Below are 19,925 nucleotides of genomic sequence, written 5' to 3'. Positions count from 1 at the left end.
TGAGCCCTCATGCTTTAAATTCCTCTTGAAAGTCCCGAGTGTGCCTTCTGTCTGTCAGACCTCAGAAGAGAGTGGACCCACTGGGATACTGAATCTAAATCTGTCAGCCCAAGGCAGAAGGAACACATCTTGGTAGCACCACACAATGCAGATAAACCCGCTGGGAGCATGATGTAAGCTAGAGGGATGGTGGCTTCTTTGTCTGGGACAGCCCCAGCATGCCTCCCACTGTAAAGGGGAAGAATGTGTTTCCCAGAGGTCAGTTGATTTGATCAAGAAAACTTTTAACTGGATTTGGTGGGGGGAGGAGAATGCTCAGAAGAGCTTGTGAAACTAGTTACTAGGGTGCCAGGAGCAATTCCCAAGGGAAAGTGAGAGTGCGGGAGGGACTGGTGAGTCCCAGGGAGACCTATCTAGAAGGAGCCAGAAGCAAGACCTCCAGCCTCAGGGTCTGCTCAGCCAGCGCCCAGACCAAAGAGGATCACTGAAGTGGATCTAAGACCACGACACAGGATTGGCCTCTGCATCTCAGGGGTGTCGCTGACAATCATAGGAGGGTCCCCTGGAAGGCTGATGGAACTGGGGTGTAGTTCAGTGGACCTCCAAAGGGAGGAGCATCTTTAATTCATCTGGCCGCAGCTGAACACCACCCCCTCTCCCTGGCCTGAGTCCCCGCCTGGAGAATAGCACCGACATACACTCAGTCATGAAGTCAGAAATCAGACTTCTCCGTGTCTGCTGGCCCACTATGAGCATGGGTATCTCTTTACTCTGTCCCGTCCTCTACACTGCCATGGCACCTTCTCCTCCTGTCCCTAGCTCTCTATCATTGCTGGAGAAATCTTACTAAAATGCAAAGTGGATCATGCCACTCCCCTGGTGAAAGTCCTCCAGGATGCCTCATTGCCTCCAGGGTAAAATCAGAAAGGCCTCATGGCATTCAAGACTTCCTGCCATGTAGTCTCTGCCTCTCTCCAGCCTCATTTTCCACTCACAGTGCACCGCCATCTGGGTCTCCAGACACCTGAGAATGCCAGGTGAGCATGTCACCTGGGCACTGCCTCTGCATAGCCCTCCACAGTCTAAAATGGCCCTCAGCCTTCCAGGACTGGGTTCATGTACCACTTTCTGGGGGAGGAGTCACTGCTCCTGCTCCCCCCACCCCCTATCTGGGCTGGGAATCCCTCCCCTGGCCTCCCCTGGTCCCTGTTACCCCTTAAGTGGGCATTTTCTCATTGTACATGAGACCTGGGCATTTTGCAAGCCTTTGTCCATATAACCCTATTGGCACCGATGCCCAGCCATTCCCAGGTTATGCATTTCCAGTGCAAATTTCTCCAATACAAATAAGTCATCTGCTCCACTTGATGACCATTTCCCACCAAGAGACAAGTCCTTCATCATTCCTGGATGTGGTTGTCAATGACAACAAGCTCATTTGTGCCAGGCACTGGTCTCCCAGCCGGGCTCCTCAGTAGCTGAGTTCTTCTGCACCAGGTGACTCTCAAATCTGTGATGCCAAGGGGCTGTCCTGTGCGAGCGTATTGCTTCTCCTGATGAACTGTGGGCTCTCTGAAGATAGGATGGGGGGGCAGGGTGGTTAGGGCTGCAGAAATATAGTACCCTTTTCCCAAGTTCAAAACCAACTAAGGATAGACAATGTAAGTCAGATGGTGTGATAGTTAGGTTCAGGTGTCAACTTGGTCAGGTGAAGGTGCCTAGTTCTGTTGCTGTGGATATGAGCCAATGGTATGTGAACCTCATCTGTTACTCATCACATCTGCAGTCGACTAGGAGGCGTGCCTGCGGCAATGAATGATGTTTGAGTTAATTGGCTGGTGCTTAAATGAGAGAGCGCAACATAACACAGCCCAAGCAGCTTGGCATATCTCATCTCAGCATTCGTAGCTCAGTCCAGGTCTTTGGAGATGCAGAAAGAAATCACCCCAGGGAAAGTTGATGGAACCCAGAGGCCTGGAGAGACGGCCAGCAGAACCCTGTGCCTTCTCACGTAAGAAAGAACCTCAGTTGAAAGGTAGCTGCCTTTCCTCTGAAGAACTAATGAAATAAATCCCCTTTTATTAAAAGCCAATCCGTCTCTGGGGTGTTGCACTCCAGCAGCTAGCAAACTAGAGCAAATGGAGAGAAATCAAAAGACTTCATTATGGAAGGGCTAGATAAGAGGAGGCTCCTTGGCAGAACGGCCAGTAGGGCTTCCAGGACAGCAGTGAATTCTCTAAAATCTTCCTCAGGTCACGAGCAGCCTCAGACCTCAGCGGATCACCCCCTCCCCAGGGGAAGATCTGGCCCAGGAAACTCACCGTCCAGCCTGCAGTTTCCTTCTCTCACAGGCATATGCCTCTCTTTTCCCTCCTGACCAGGGCCAAACAGGGGACAGAGAGGCTGGAAGGGCTCCTGCTTTCTTCTTCCTTTCCAGAGAGTACAAAGTCTCTCTCTTCCTTGGAAACAGGAGGAGTCGGAAATAAAGTGTGTTCCCCACCCCAGTAACAAAGGCCAACATTTTTTTTTCTTCTTCTGAATCTGTTTTCCTGGGGTTCCTCACAGCGTTTTGCCAGCTAGTAGAAGGCATGGATGTACAAGCTACATGGGCAGGAAAGCGGTTAAGAATATGGGGTTCTGATGCCTGCCTATGCAAAAAAAAAAAAAGAATCCGGGGTTCTGAAATCAGACTGCCTGGTTACAGAGCAGTCTGGACCACTTAGCTGTGTGACCGAGGCGAACACCTGAACCCCCCTGCCAGCTGCGTGTGCATCAGCAAAGTGAATAAAATGCCAGCGCTAATATATAGGGCTGTTGTAGGACAGAGATGTCTTACTAATGTAAACAAATAAGACAAATGTTGGCCCGTAACAAATGCAAGCTTCTTGAAGGGGGGTTGCAGACGGGACCCAAAAAGTTTTTCCCCAAAGCCAGGCAGTGCAAGAAGAACTTTTCTTGATAAAAGGGAAAAGGAAAGATGATGAAATGTGTGTGTGTATTTATACCCGCCCCCATATATGCATATGTGGACATCTTAACACATATAATCAGATTTTTAAAACTCTAGATTTTACACTTTTCTGCTATTTTGATATTAAAATGCCCTTTATTTCATGAAATGAGCATGACCATAGGTGACAATTGTGTTGAATATCCTGTCCTGACAGGTCCATCCATGTGTCAGCCACTACCCCAAACGCTCCGGTACATGTTTTGACCTAGGCACACGAACACCTGGGAAGCGCTGGGTTTGGGCCTGGGGAACTCCCAGCCATGACCTTGTCTCCTCTAGGGCAGAGATTTCCAGCCGTGGCTGCACATTGGGGTCACAAGGGGAGTTTTCACCCCACCAGTGTTGGGTCGTGTGGCTCTGACCTCGCTGCCTGGGTGTCGGGCACTAAAGCTGGGGGTGGGGACGCAGGTGGCTGTGCTCGTGCTGGGCGAAGAGCCAGGCAGGGCCACTGGTTTCCTTTTTTTGGGTCCTCTAATCAAATAGGTACTCCTCTTTCTTTATGACTCCCAGAGTGGAAAATGGAAAGCAGAAAAACAAACAGGAGTGGGAAAAGGGCAGGGACTGGAAAGAAAAAGCAGCAAAACATTTGTTTTATGGTTGATGGCGTTTCAGAACTGTATCTCCCCAGCCACCTTTTCTCTTTCCACCATTTAGGGTTAGGAATCTTTTAATGTCTAGTTACATTTCATACAGCCTCGTTCCCGTCCTTCTTATTTCATCTGTAAATAACTTTTCATAGAAACAATAAAAACAGCATGGAAAAAAACACAATATTCCAAAGAACATTTGGTATTCCTTTTCATGCACCAATGATGACATCACTCAAAATTTTGGTCACCCAGAAATGTACTTCCTGTTTAGCTTTTTAAATTCCTTATATATGAAGATACATTTCTGATTATATTCCAAATAAAAACCAGATGTTTTGATGACTTTACTTTGAAACCTCTGAGTTTTGTTTAAAAACTGTTGGGGGGAAGGGAGAGTGTTGGCATTTAGGTCACTCTTTGCTTACTCTTTCTGTGTATTTCTCAAAGATTTAACAAGCTCAAATATTTTCTTAGGAATTCATACACTTGCCTCTCGCAGAAAGTTATTTACATCAATTGAGTTTTCCCAAAGTTCGGCTGTGGGTACTGAAAAAAATGGAGAGTTATTTTTGTGCCTAGCGGATTACCCTAGTTTTCTGTACCATTTTTAGGACTAGAAAACAGCCTCTCCAGCTGATTGTTCCCTCCTCTAAGTCAAACTGGGGCTTGCACCTTTCCTGTGAGTGCAACAAGCCTGCTTTGCCATAGCACTCACTTTACCTCATGAGAGTTATCTGGCCTTGAGCATGCTTTCTAGTTCCTGCAATCGGGAAGTGCAAAATCATATGGAATGATTAGAATAAAATTTTAGTCTCTGCCTGGGATCTTGCCAAATCACTGCTAGCTGGAGAGCACACGTTAGCCTGGATCAGCTCAAGTTATCCCAGTATCACAGACAGTTGTCGTGCAGGGGTGCTGCTTTAGTTTGCTAAGGCTGCCAGAATGCAACACGCCAGAGATGGATTGGCTTTTAATAAAAGGGGATTTTTTTTAGTTAAAAACGTATAGTTCTTCCGAGGAAAGGCAGCTAACTTTTGTCTGAGGTTCTCTCTTACATGGGAAGGCACAGAGTGATCTCTGCTGGCCTTCTCTCCAGGCTTCTGGGTTCCCACAGCTTTCCCCGGGGTGATTCCTTTCTGCATCTCCAAAGGTCTGGGCTGAGCTGCGAATGCTGAGATGAGGTATGCTGAGCAGCTTAGGCTGTGCTGCACTGAGCTCTCTCTTTTAAGCTTCCCATGAATTACGTTAAACATCACTCATTGAGGGAGGCACTCGCTCCCCTTAGAGACTGCAGATGTAATCAGCCGTAGATGAGTTTCACAGGCTAATGATTCAAATCCATAGCAACATCACCTGGCCAAGATAACACATGAATGCCACTACCACAGGCATCCACTTAAGGCAGGAGGGGCAGAAACCAAGGCCTGGGCAGTGGTTGGAGGGCACGTGGCTTCCCTGGGTTTCAAAGGACCAGAGGCGGTGGCTGGGTTTCCTACTCCCAGCCAAGGTCACTGCCCAGGGAGGTGAAGCGGAACTGACCTGCGGTGGCAGTTACCCTGTCCACAGGGGCTGCGCTGGAGGAAGGTCTGGAGGAGACACCGCTAGCTTCGTCTTTTCCCTTTATCGTGGGGGCCTCCTGCAGAGAGAGGGGCACCAGACTCAAGACTCATCTCTCCTCTGGCTGGTGGAGAGGAGGGATGGTGGGTTTACATCTTGTGTTATTTTTCACATAGACCGTGCCAGTTTGGTCCATCCTGCCTTCTGCCTGGCTCCCTCTCCCCACATCACACTGTGATCTGGATGTGCTGCGCCCTTCCAGTTCCCTCAGAGAGGGCTCTCTCCTGCTCTGGGCCCAGTGAGCTCAGGGGCAAGCCCCAGGACCCAGGCCTGATGCCCCACTCCGGGAAAGCCTCCGCAACTAACTGCCCCTTGACCAGCTGTTGCCACCTCCGTGCCCCCACACAATCTTGGCATGTCTCGCCGTTTATTTTATAGGCTGTCATGTAAGTTCTGGTTTACTGGGGGCCTCTGTCGGGTGGGGACACCCCCAGGCTCAGGACGCAGTCTTTCCTCTATCCTTGGGGGCAAGCATCGGGACTGGCTCCCAGGAGATGCTCCATATGGTAGAATGCCAAATGTATTTGCTCAGGGGTGAGAGAGAGAGAGTGAGTGAGACAGAGAGAGGGAGACCCAGAGGCAGAGAGATGTCCATTCTCCCTCTCCATGGAGACCTGGTGGCCTGCCCCTCACCGTGGACTAACAGGCAGTGAGAGCTGGAGCATGGGGGAGGGGACCACTTCTCATTTCCTGTGACGCCTCATGGAGTGTTTGTCTGGGCTATAACTCTAGGGTTTGGGGGCACACACTTGCCTACATCTTGGACCCCAACACAGGGCAGCCCCTTGCCTGGTGCCAGCTGAGGAGGCGGCAACCCCTGGGAAGCCGGAGGCAGAGGGGGCTGGGTGGGACCTACCAGGAGGGAGCGGGCTCCCGGCACGGGCAACTTTAAGGGGTTTCCTAGGGTGAAATTGACTCTATTTGGACTTGGTGAGCTGCTAAGGTTAGGAGTGCGAGGTCAGGCTGGAAAACCTTAGCGCCATCTTTCGCTCAGGGGAAAACACCTGGGGAAAATATAATACGATATGAAAATAAAATATAATATGATAATGCAGGATCCTGGCTCATTCGAAAAGCAGCCACTTCACACAATGCTAATCTGTGTGATGTGGGAGGAGGTGGAGCTCACTGAAGCAAACAGAACACATCCTTGCTAACTCCTGAACAGAGGGTCTTCCATCTAAAGCAAGATTTTGTTCTGTGCAATTGCGAGTTTGTGTCACCAGCCGCCCTTAGCAGGCTCCAGGTGTGCTGCTTATCATCCACCTGCGACCTCCCAAAGATGCTAATTAAAGCACAGCAGGGTTCGTGCCAGGCCCTCTTCCCCTAAATAAGAAGTTTGCCAAAATTCCTCTGACTCCAAACAAACTTACTTCCTTGAACTCTTGGATCTTCTTTCATTCTCCATTCTTTCTTTCATTCAACAAGCATTTACCGGGCACCTTATATCTATATATACAGGTACGTGGCTCGGCCCTGCTTATGCAGGTATAAACAAGCCTAACGTGACTCCAGCTTACGGCCTGGAAGGGGCCCAATAAAGAATAATAAGAAAAATATTATAAGAACAGGCTGTTATATAAGGCTCATAATGAGCCCATTTTCCCCCCATTTCTTTTATGGGGAATAATGTGGGTATGATGATATTTACCTTGCAGGATTTTTGGGTAAAATTTAGTAAATACAAAATGTCTAGCAAAGGGTCAATCAATTAATTATACTGTTGTTTAATATCCAGGTTTATTTGTTTTGTTTTGTTTTTAACAGATCATTTGAGCCATTTGCAAGTTGGAAAAGGTTGAAATAAGAAAACAGCATAGCGGGAGGACCACGGTGGCTCAGTGGCAGAGTTCTCACCTGCCATACCGGAGACCCGGGTTCAATTCCCGGAGCCTGCCCATGCCAAAAAATAAAAATAAAAAACAGGAAGAAAACTGCATAGCTGTTTGAAATGTGTTGTTCTGTTTGCCACCAGTAAGTTAATGCACTGAATAGCTCTTCAGAAAATAGGTCTGCTATCTTTCTTTCCCCTTCTGCTTTATTAAGTCATTAGAAGCCAGCCAGTAGGAAAATGTCAGGCTCCTTCCTCTGCTGAAGGCAGGTGACATGCGGCAGACAATGAGTGTGCAGGAGGTGTTTGTCCTCAGTGACGCCAGTCTTCCCACCCTTCCCGAGCTACCCCTCGGCGCTGAGAAGAACTGTGAGGAAGGTCCTGAGAATGTCAGGGTGGAGCCCTCAGCATTAGAGGAATGTGTTGTTTAAACACGAAGCCCATCCATTCAATGCCGCCAAGCTGCCGGTTCCACTCTCTGGCTATGATACCCTGGAGGCATCAAGGCCCTCCTTATCTAACTCCATGCCCACTGCACACTTCAGGGCACGCTCTCCTCTTTACACCGAGAGAATGCATTTTTCACCGGGAAGAGGGTATATTTCACAATTGATTTTTCTTCGGCCCACCCTCAAAGCACCCCGAACAGATAGGGATAACTAAACTCTGCTAGTTTATTCCAAACAATCTCAGTGACCTTTGAGGTCCAGAAGAACTTCCTAGAACAAGTTGATTGTATATTCGGAAAGGAGCTAGAGCCTCCAGGGTGTTTCAGAGATGGGATTCCAAATCATGAGGGTTGGGAAGGTTTACTTCTAGTGGAGCCTCATCCTGGGAACACAGCCCTTTTTAATTCCAATTTAATGTGATTAGAGTGTCGGTTACCAGTCCCCCAATTTAAGGAGGGAGGAGCTAGGATTTCCCCCATATCCCTTCTAGGCCAACAATTTGCATCCTGTGTTCCCCCAAGTCAGGCTACTTGGCATTTCCCAAACATGTGACACACCTGTGCTTTCACCTATCCCCCTGTGTTTAAGTTTGTAAAAGCTGCCAGAATGCGATATACCATAAAAATAATGGTATATTCCAAAGAGAGAATTTATTAAGTTGTAATAAATTTAACAGTTCTTTAGGTCATGAAAATGACCTAAACAGTTCTAAGACCTTTAACAGTTCTAAGGTCATGAAAATGACCAAATTAAGGTAAGGCTATATAAATGTCCAAACTCAGGTATCCAGTAAAAGATACCTTGATTCAAGAAGGCCAATGATGGGCTGGCCACGGTGGCTCAGCAGGCAAGAATGCGTGCCTGTCATGCCAGAGGACCCGGGTTCGATTCCCGGTGCCTGCCCATGTTAAAAAAAAAATGGCCAATGATGTTCGGGGTTTCTCCCTCAGCTGGAAAGGCACATGGCAACATCTGCTAGCTTTCTCTCCTGGCTTCTTCAATGGCTTCCCTGGAGGAATTTTCCTTCTGCTTTTCCGAAGGTCTCTGGCTGTGTGGGCTCTGTTGGTTCTGGCAGCTCTAGAGTTTTTCCAAAACAGTTTCCTCTTAAAGGGCTCCAGTAAGCAACCCACCTTGAATGGGTGGAGACACATCTCCATGGAAATCATCTAATCAAAAGCTACCACTCACAATTGGGTGGGTCACATCTCCATGGAAACAATCAAAAAAGTCCCACCCAGCAATATTGAATGAAGATTAAAGGACATGGCTTTTCTGGGGTACACAACAGATTCAAACTGGCACACCCTGTCTCCACTGTCCTTTTCATATCCCCTCCCTCTATTCCAGACTTATTATTTTTTTGGCATACCACTCCAGTTCCACTTCCTCTAAGACACCTTTTCTCATTCCCTGGCAACAGATAATGCCCTCTTTAAACTCCTATAACACTTATGACTTTCTTAAATTTCTTAACACCTGGGGCTGTGATTAAACCTTTTTATTTACATGGAATAATGATTTGGGAAAAAAAAACTCGATGCCTTTCATTTGGCAGGTCCTCAATAAATATGAATGAGAAAATGGATCATCAAACCAGAATGAGATTGTGAACCTCAAATAATATCAGAGAAAAGGCATCTTTGTCCACTACAGACAGAAATACTTTATTTAGGTTCTTCTCAGCTGGGCAATAACAATGCCAATGGACACATATTATGTAAATGATTATTGTGCACCAACTTTTGGTGCCTCTTACCAAATGGAGGTAGGAGTTACATTGTTTCGTGGGTTTTTAAATTTTAAAGCACATAGAGAATTTCATCAGAGCGCTCACTTTCTTTAGAGAATAGAGAACTAAAAGTTAATGCTAATGATATTTATGGCAACATCCACACCAGATTAACTCTGACTCACATTTCCTATCAGCAGTTCTTGTGCTCTTGTCGAATTTCTCATTGCTAATATTACTTCACTGAGTACTGCCACCCTAAAACCAGAACCCAAGATGGCTTTTCTCAGAGGCTATGTTCTAAAGAGGAAAAGCTCCAGGGTATAAAACTGGATGTTTGAAACCCTGTGTCTTCAGCATGATGCAGTGTTTTCCCTCTAAAACAGGAATGGGCTGCTGTATATCCATTTTTTTTAATGCAGCAGAAAAGAATGCATACTCATATTTGGTTGACTACCAGGGAGCTTCTAAATTCTGCAGAAAACTCTTTGTGGTCATTGGCCCCCACCCCCACCTCCGGAACTCTTTCGAAAGACTGAGAGAAGGAACAGAATTACTACTAGATGATATGATTGGAGGAAATCAGATTGAGCTAAGGCTAATTTTTTTTTTCTTTTTTTGGAACCTCGCTTTTGTTCAAGAGAGAAGTTTTAGAAATCAAGGGAAAAAACCCTTGGAAGTAAGATGTTCTGAGTTGAGATCTGAGATACATCAACCTGACAAGTAAGGGGAAACTAATCCTATAGAAGGAACATTTATGGATCACAAATGTACAGCTTTAGGAAAAGGAAACAAGAGAAGACAGACTAAAAATATTTCGACTACATTTCAGAGAGAAATTCTCTAGGACAGGAGTATCATGGACCAAAAAATCTAAACTGGATGTCAGAAATCTGAATTAGAAGCAAGGAGGTCCAGGGTAAAGGAATTAGGGACTCCATGATTGGCGGATGCCAAATGATGCCTAATAGAACTTCAGTCTGCTTAGAGGTTAAGTCAGGTAACATCTCATGGGATTTCTAGTCTGACACCTTGCTGATAATGTCAGAGGCATACTGGTGTGGAATGTGTTGCATCCAAGCAAAGTTGCATGTCTCAAATCCATTCTTACAATGATCACTGCTAGAAGCCCAAGCCTCTCTGCTCACCCCAAGAATCTCACCCCCACACCACTCTGTTCATCCCAAACTGAACCATTCCCCAATCCAACCTCCCTTCCAACCCTCTGCAGCCCCCATGGACCCTCCCCTTTGCAGTAAGCCAACTGCTCCACCTCCACCTCCATTCCCTAACTAGCACCTGACTGACCCTGAGGATATTCATGGCAGCCCTCACACGTTACTTGGACCTCAGGACTACTTCCAAACCATGTCCCTCCTTCCTTATTGCACAAATCACCAGGAGGGACTAACACTACCTTGCCGTCCTCCTAAGAACTATCACGCACAGGCTTCCTGGAAACCTCACCCTCCCCAGATCATTTATCTCCTTTCCAACCCAACTCCCATGGTATTTCTAGCCACTCCAACCTACCTGGGGATACACTTCCACCACTATGGCCTCTTGGGTCCTTGCCAGAGACCTGTCACTCCTACATATGCTTATGTTTGCCATGCTCCCTGACATGCTCCCTAGCCCTCTGCTGCTCCCCTTCAAATCCTTCTCCCCCAGCACTCTCCCCATGTCCTCGAAACCACGGTCTCCAGACCACTCACTCTCCACCCCTGGCCTGTTCTCACATTTCATGGAGGAGCCCAGGAAGTGGCTTCCCTCCTCTTTCCACCTTCAGGTCAACAAACGTATGTGCACCTGGCACCTGGTCTCCCCCTGTCTCCACTTCGTTCCTTGTTCATAGATTCGCTGTCCTGAAACTGGGTTTTCTCCTTCTTCTCAAGACCATTGCCGACAGCTTAGCGATCAGTTTTAGTTTCTACCTTCCGGGAAAGAGGCTCCCCTCATCCAGAAATAATGATGGCACTGGGTCACACCAGCTCCCAAGAGCCGAGTTTAAACCTTCAGGAATTTTGCAAGCTGTTTGACATCATGTTGGTGACTCGAAATCAGCCATGGTGAAAGGATTTAATCCACAAAACCCAGCAGTGCTCCAAATGAAAACTTTGGTTTCCAGAAAGCCATTCGTTAAACATTTACTGGCACACCGAGGCAGGCTAGAACAAGGATTGGGGAGAGAAAAGAAAACGTGAAGGAGTCCTCCAGCAAGGATGGTTAATCAAGGTCAGGAGGACTTGTATCCTGGACAAGCAACCTGCCCAGGGGTTAACCACTTTTAGGCAACACAGCTGAGCCATCTGAAGCCAACTGACCTCCCCATCTGAGTGAATCATCTACAGAGAAGGGTGGAGCCAACCATCCACCAACCACCCTGATGTATTATCTACCACCTGGCACTGCCCTGGAGAGAAGGGAGAGGAAGAGAAAGCCTGAACAAGGAAGGAAGAGGTGGAATAAGTAAAGCTAATCTATAAAAGCGAACAGCCCGGCATTGCCTATCGCCTCTTGCCTTCCATCTTTCCTTTCTTGCAAGAGTGCCAGCACATCTTCTCACATGTGTATTCAATAAACTTACTATCTACTTAATCTATGCTATGCTGTGCTCTTGAATTCTTTCTTGCAGCCAAGCCAAGAACCTGGAAACCAAAATCCGGCAACAACACTGTGGTCTCGAGCTTGTATCTCCCCAGTTACCAACTGATTTCTCTGGTCCCCACTCCCGCTTCAAGATGAAACTGCTCAAGAGCTGTTGACAACTGTTCACCTCCTTGTCACCCATTCTAGTTCACAACTATCCCAAAACTATTCTTACAAAAGCCAGCTCCCTATGCAAATCCAAAGAATACTTTTTCTTTGTATCTTTCTTGACTTTTGCTCATTTCCTCTTTTCTTAAAACATATTCTTCTCCTAGCTTCTCTGATGCCATACTTTTCCTGTATTTTCTCTGAATCTTGCTGTTCATTTTCAGAATCTGTTGCAGGATTCTCTCTGTATCCTTCATGCTACATTAGATTCTTGTTGTTTGCAGGAATTATGTTCTATAAAGTCACTGCAAACACTGAACTGGTGACTACTGAACCACTGTTTCTAAGGGAAATACAGCACTAGTTTCCTGCAAGTCTGCAGTTGCATCAGACCATCAATACAGGGCCTTGCTTTATGCATGTTTCATTTTAAAGACACTTTATTTAACATGTGTGGTTTGTTCTTTAATGTCGAACTCACTGCCAACAGCATTATAGCTCATGCCTGAATAAAGCTTATCTAACACACATGCACATCACAGTCTTCTTGCACTTGGGAAAACTAGACAGCACTGCAGCACTGCATTTCGGGGGCTGTGCTGGTTTGAAACTGTTGTGTACCCCAGAAGAGCCATGTTCTTTAATCCTCATTCAATATTGCTGGGTGGGACCTTTTTGATTGTTTCCATGGTGTTATGTCTCACCCAATTGTGGGTGGCAACATTTGATTAGCTGGTTTCCATGGAAATGTGCCTCCACCCATTCAAGGTGGGGTTGCTTACTGGAGTCCTATAAGAGGGAACCATTTTGGAAAAAGCTGTAGAGCCCACAGCCAGAGACCTTTGAAGATGCAGAGGGAAAATGCCCCCAGGGGAGCCCCACAAAACAAGAAGCCAGTAGAGAAAGCTAGCAGATGTGTGCCTTCCTAGCTGAAAGAGGTGTTCCAGATGACATCAGCCTTTCTTGAGTGAAGGTCTCCTCTTCTTGGTGCCTTAACTTAGACATTTTCATGGCCGTAGAACTGTAAACTTGCAAGTTAATAAATTCCCTTTTAAAGGCCATTCCATTTCTGGTTTATTGCATTTCGGCAGCTTTCACAAACTAAAAGAGGGGCCGTTTCAGACAGCAAAACCACCCACAAAAGTACAAAAATGTAAAAAACGTGGCACTGAATATACCACAAAAGAACACTTGTCATAGTCTACAAGCAGAAGTCAGAAGGCAGAGCATCGCCTCCCTCACGCGTGTGCATTGGTCACTCAAATCCTTTGCTGTTCTGTGCTTGTCTGCAAATAGCCCCAAAAGCGACATGAGCATCGATTCCGAGCTTACAAATAAATTTTAGCGAGTAGGCAAGTTTGTGAATCCAGAATCTGTGCAAAATAAGGCTGGATTGTACACAACTTCTCGGCCCTCTTCTTTCTGAAATAGTCTCTTTGTGGGTGGCCTCAGTTAGTCTCATGACTTCCTATTCCATTCGTGCACTAAGGACTCCTAAAACGATGCCTCGGCCTCCAGGCTCTTTAATGTCTGCCTGCTATCCTACTGCCCGGGCAACTCCACTTGGATGCATGCTTTGCTTTAAATGTAACGTATCCCAATTGGAGCTCTGGATTCCTTCACCACCCCACACACCAGTTCCTCTCCTTAACTTCCCCATCTCGGTGACTATGGCACTGGTCAGCCATTTCCTCGAGCGCAAATGCGGGCTGATCCCTCCTTCACCCTAACCCTCACATCCAAGGCCTCAGCCAGTCCTGTCAGCTCTATCTCCTGAGCACGTGTTCATCTCACTTCCCCTACCTCTCTCCAGTGCCAACACCCGCCATCATCAGGCCACCCCATTCTCACAAATGCCCTCTTTTCGGCACCTCCCAATTCCACAGCTGTCCCCACATAATACAATTTCTACTAAGCGGCCAGAGCACATTTTGAAAAAGAAAATCCTGGAAATTAAATTGGCTTTTCACAAAGTTAAGGAAACATCAAAAAGTAATGATCTTATTATTGAAATTGCCAATTGCAAACATGTATATAAAATAAATTGCAAGTATAACAGGTTTTATAATTAACTAGAAATGAACAAGTATATAAACTTATCAAATAAGAAAGTATAACAGAAAAAACTTGTCAGATTTTAAATGTGCAGTTGGGTGGAATGTATTTATTTTCAAAATATATGGAATTTGCATAGGCACCATTTTATTCCTTTTTGCTTAAAGAAATGATTTTCATTACATTAAATTAGGCTTTGAAATAGTAGCTGTAATTTTTAAAACAGAGTTATATATAAGCAGAGTTTAAAATTCAAGGCTTAACAAAATCCTGTGACTGATCACTAAAACTTTTTGCATATTAGCTATCAAAGCTCCTGAATTTAAGACTTGCCTGAAATTATCTAATCCTATTTTAAAACTTTCTTAGCAAATGTTCATTCTTTGCTCTGGTATGAAAAGAAAAGTAAAATCTTACAAATTTTCGTATACCTATGGACTTTTTTGTTTTGTTTTGTTATTTGTCTTTTGTTTTTTTGCATGGGCAGGCACTGAGAATCGAACCTGGGTCTCTAGCCACTGAGCCACCGTCACACTGCCCTACACCTGTGGACTATTATAAATTTACTTTTTAAAACAATCCTGCTGTCCCACCTTAGCCCTTCCTGTGCTATCCTGGAAAGTAAGGTGACTTTTAAGATTTCAAGGATACGTAGAAAAATAATTCTTCTGCCTTTGAAATCGCCAGTCATTTTTCTTTCAAATTTACAGTTTACCTGTAAACTGAGTCAGAATTATGTTTTTAAAAACAGAAAACAAATTGTGTTATCACCTGCCTGAAACCTTCTAGTGACTTGCCATTATACCTCAGGTAAAATCCAAATGGCCCAAGGTAGAATGGCCCTATCCTTTCTTTCCAGTTTCATCCAGTCCCCACTAACTTTTCCCCTACTAACTCATTAAGTACCAATTACACTGGTTTCATTTTCTGGTCAGTGTGTACGTGGCAGTGGTGGTGGAGATAGCGGGGTTCATTGTTTTTTGTTTTGTCTCAGGGCCTTTGCACAAGCTCTTCTCCCTTCTCACAGAAACTTCTCTCTCTACTTTTTGTTGACTTTATCCCATCTTTCAAGGTTATCTCAAATACCACCTTCTTAGGAAAGCCCAACAGGCAGAGGTTCTGGTAGAGATAGGCTGGGCAGGTTGTGCAAGCAGTCAGTACACTGCCTCTCTTAAGTAAGTAAATAACATCTTAAATGTACTGCCTGGTTGGTAAAGTAGTACTTCTTTGTATTTGTTGTCTATTCATCAACCCAATCCCTTGAGGGCAGGGATTTGCAGTAAGAAGTAAGTATGGTCGGTGAATATTTGCAACAGTGAACATTTATTGAAAGCTTACACTGTGTCAGATATCGGGTTTTATGACTTAACCCTTCCCCACATGTCCAGGCACACTACATTTTACCTGAATAAGCTCATCAACCCTCTCAATAACCTGAGAGGCAGGTAACATTATTATCCCCATGTTTTAGTTTGTAAGCTGCCAGAACGCAATATACCAGAAACAGAATGGCTTTTAAAAAGGAGAATTTATTAACTTGCAAATTTGCAGTTCTAAGTCTGTGAAAATGTCCAAACTAAGGCATCCAGGAAAGATGACTTGATTTAAGAAAGGTTAATAGGTCCAGAGTACCTCTTTCAGCTGGAAAGGCACATGGTTACATCTGCTAGCTTTCTTTCTTGGCTTCTCATTTCATGAGGCTTCCCTGGGGGGGTGTTCTCCCTCTGCGTCTCCAAAGGTCTCTGGCCGTGTGGGCTGGCTCAGCCCTAAAGCTTTTACCAAAATGGTCCCCCTTAAAGGCTCCAGGAAGCAACCCCACCTTCAATGGGTGGAGACACATGTCCATGGCAACCATCTAATCAAAACTTACCACCTACAATTGGGTGGGTCACATCTCCGTGGATAATCAAAAAGCTCCCACCCAGCAATATTGAATGAATCTGTAGTATTTCTATACACTAGTAATGAACAATCTGAGGGGGAAATCAAGAAAAAAATTCCATTTACAATTGTAACCAAAAGAATAAAATATTTAGGAATAAATTTAATTAAGTATACAAAAGACCTATACAAAGAAAACTACAAGAAATTGCTAAAAGAAATCACAAAAGACCTAAATAAATGGAAGGGCATACTGTGTTCTTGGATTGGAAGGCTAAATATATTTAAGATGTCAATTCTACCTAAACTGACTTGCAGATTCAATGCAATCCCAATTAAAATCCCCAAAACTTACTTTTCAGAAATAGAGAAACCAATAATCAAATTTATCTGGAACGGCAGGGTGCCCCTAATAGCTAAAAATATCCTGAGAAAGAAAAATGAAGCAGGAGGTCTCATGCTACCTGACTTTAAGGCGTATTATGAAGCTACAATGATCAAAACAGTGTGGTACAAGCATAAAGACAGATATACTGACCAATGGAATCAAATAGAGTGTTCAGATGTAGACCCTCTCATCTATGGACAATTGATCTTTGATAAGGCAGTCAAACCAACTCACCTGGGTCAGAACATTCTCTTCAATAAATGGTGCCTAGAGAACTGGAGATTCACATGCAAAAGAATGAAACAGGATCCATATCGCACCCCTTATACAAAACTTAGCTCAAAATGGATCAAAGACCTAAATATTAGATCTAAGACCATAAAATTTTTGAAGAAAATGTGGGGAAATATCTTATAAATCTTGTAATAGGATGCAGTTTCCTAGATCTTACACCCAAAGCACAAGAATTGAAGAAAGAAAGAAAGAAATGGGAACTCCTCAAAATTAAACACTTTTGTGCATCAGAGAAGTTCTTCGAGAAAGTAAAAACACAACCTTCACAATGGGAGGCAATATTTGGAAATCATATATCAGATAAAGGTCTAGTATCCAGAATATATAGAGATTGTTCAACTCAACAACAGAAAGACAGACAACCAAATACAAAATGGGCAAAAGACATGAACAGCTTCTCCCAAGAGGAAATACAAATAGCCAAAAAGCACATGAAAAGATGCTCAACTTTCCTGGCTATTAGGGAAATGCAAATCAAAACCACAATGAGATATCATCTCACACCCACCAGAATGGCTATTATCAATAAAACAGAAAACCACAAGTGCTAGAGAGGATGTACAGAAAGAGAGGATAAGAAACACTTATCCACTGTTGATGGGAATGTCAAATGCTACAACCGCGGTGGAAGGCAGTCTGGTGGTTCCTCAGGAAGCTAGGTATAGAATTGCCATATGACCTGGCAATACCAGTGCTAGGCACATATTCAGAGGACATGAAGGCAAGGATACAAATGGACATTTGCACACCAATGTTTATAGCAGCATTATTTACAATTGCCAAGAGATGGAAACAGCCAAAATGTCCATCAACAAATGAGTGGCTTAACAAGCTGCGGTATATACATATGATGGAATGTTATGCAGCTGTAAGACAAAATAAGGTTATAAAGTATGTAACAACATGGTTGGACCTTAAGGACATTATGCTGAGTGAGATTAGCCAGAAACAAAAGGACAAATACTGTATCGTCTCACTGATATGAATAAACATCAGTGAATGAACTTGGAAAATTTCAGCCAAGAGCAGATACCATCAGGAGATAGAAATAGGGTAGATATTGGGTAACTGAAGCTGAAGGGATACAAATTGTACAACAGGACTGATTATAAAATTTCAGAAATGGATAGCACAATACTACCTAACTGTAAGACAATAATGTTAGTATGTTGAATGAAACTGAATGTGAGAATGATAGAGGGAGAAGGGCTGGGGGCACAAGCGAAATCAGAAGGAAAGATAGATGATAAAGATTGAGATCGCATAACCCAGGAATGCCTAGAGTGTACAATGATAGTGACTAAACGTACAAATTAAAAAATATTTTTGCATGAGGAAGAACAAAGGAATGTCAATATTGCAGGGTACTGAAAACAGATGGTAATTCATATTTTAAAACATTAACTTATGTGTAAGACTAAAGCAAAAAAATGTTTATTTTATTTATAATATATATAAAATGTATAAAATTTATAATTTGACTAGTGCATTTCCTAAAACAACTTATGTGGACAGTTTAATTGAACACCATAAGTACATGGAACCTTGAGTAGGGTATGAGATTCTGTAAGTTTGTCCAGAGTGATGCCCTGATAAATCCCAGAGTGATTTGAACAGTGAATAAAAAAGTATTTGCAAAGCCTCCCTTAGAGAAATGATGAGAAAGGGGGAAAATTCAACTTCCCCATGTGGAGAATTCCTGATATTCTCTCAAGCAATGGGGACAACCAAAACAATAGGCCAAGCCCTCAATCTTGGGATTTGCTCATATGAAACTTATCCCCGCAAAGGATAGGTTAAGCCTACTTAAAATTAGACCTAAAAGTCACTCCCAGAGAACCTCTTTCATTGCTCAGATGTGGCCTCTCTTTCTCAGCCAACCCAACAGGCAAACTCATTGCCTTCCCCTTCTCAAAAAAAAAAAAAAAAAAAAGAATGAGGATTAAAGGACATGGCTTTTCTGGGGTACACCACAGATTCAAACCAACACACATGGGAAAGGTCAATAACCTGTCCAGGTTCACAGTATAGCATGTGGCAGAGCTGGGAATGTAGGCAGTCCCCAGACTCTACTTTCTTAACTAGTAAATATATGCCAATGCACCCCTAATACAAGACACTAGGAATATATAAAGATAAAAAGAGAACTCATGGAGTTTAGATTATAGGGAAAATGTAATACAAACTAACAATTATAATACAATGATAACTGCTCTAGTAATGGGTGAACAAGGGAAAGCAATTCCACAGTCAGCCTTGGGGGAAAGTTTCCTGGGCAAGTGGCCATATGAATCTCAGATGTGAAGGTTGAGTAGGAGATTGCCAGGTATCAAATGGGACAGGCCATTTCAGGGAAGGGGACAAGCATGTTTAGAAGGTGGGATCTTTAGAGAACGACAAGTGGGTCCGTATTTCATGAGCTTAAAGTGTAACGAGAGAGGTAAGCGACGTGCCTAGTCTCACAGGTAAGGGCTGGATCGCAAAGGCCTTTGGGCGCCATTCAAGGCACTTTTGGTTTTTGCCTGTAGGTGATGGGGAGCCTTGAGGAACCGGGTGCAGGGTAAGGTGCTGACCCACTTTTCACCTTGTGAAGATTGCTCTGGCAGCCATGTGGAAGGGAGGAGGATGGGGATAGGCGAGCCGAAGGAGAAGGAGATCAGTAAAAGCTTGTTTCCATCTGTTCATCCTACTGAAGTTTCTACAACTGGAAAATATAGCCCATCCTGACCAACCCTGGCATTCATTAGAAGGATTTAATACTTTTCCACTGGCTTAGCTGGTAACATTGGGTTGTTAAACCAACTTTTCCAAGGATCCATCCTCCTTGGAATCAGCCACTGGGCTCTCCTGGGTGCCCCAAAGTTGGTCCCCAGTGCCAGGACTAGCTTTGAGTTGGTCAGCATCCAGGCATCCTGGGGCTAGCAGTCATTGGCAGATGTCTTTGTTTCCTATCTGCTAGGACCAATATCACGTGATGGGTTTTGGCTTAAAGAGCAGAATTTATTGGGCCATAGTTTCTGAGGCTGGGAGGCCTGCTTCCCCCCAGGGTTGGTAGTGTCCTCGTTGGCTTCCATCCTTGATTCCCTGGCTTTCCCATCACAGGGCAATGTCCTTTCCTTTCTCTTCCAGGTCCCCTTTTCTTCCAACTCCTGGTTCCTCCCTGTGGCTTTTGCTCTCTTACTCTGAATTTCTTCTGCTTATAAAAGGCCTCTGATAACCTGGATGAAGGCCCACCCCCGTTCAGTCGGGCCCCACCTTAATTAAAATAACATCTCCTGGATGTCCTGTTTACAGTGGGTCTCACCCACAGGGATGCAGGTC

This window comes from Tamandua tetradactyla, chromosome 4, assembly GCF_023851605.1.
Source record: "Tamandua tetradactyla isolate mTamTet1 chromosome 4, mTamTet1.pri, whole genome shotgun sequence".
Taxonomy (NCBI): domain Eukaryota; kingdom Metazoa; phylum Chordata; class Mammalia; order Pilosa; family Myrmecophagidae; genus Tamandua; species Tamandua tetradactyla.
This window is presented reverse-complemented; position numbering follows the sequence as displayed.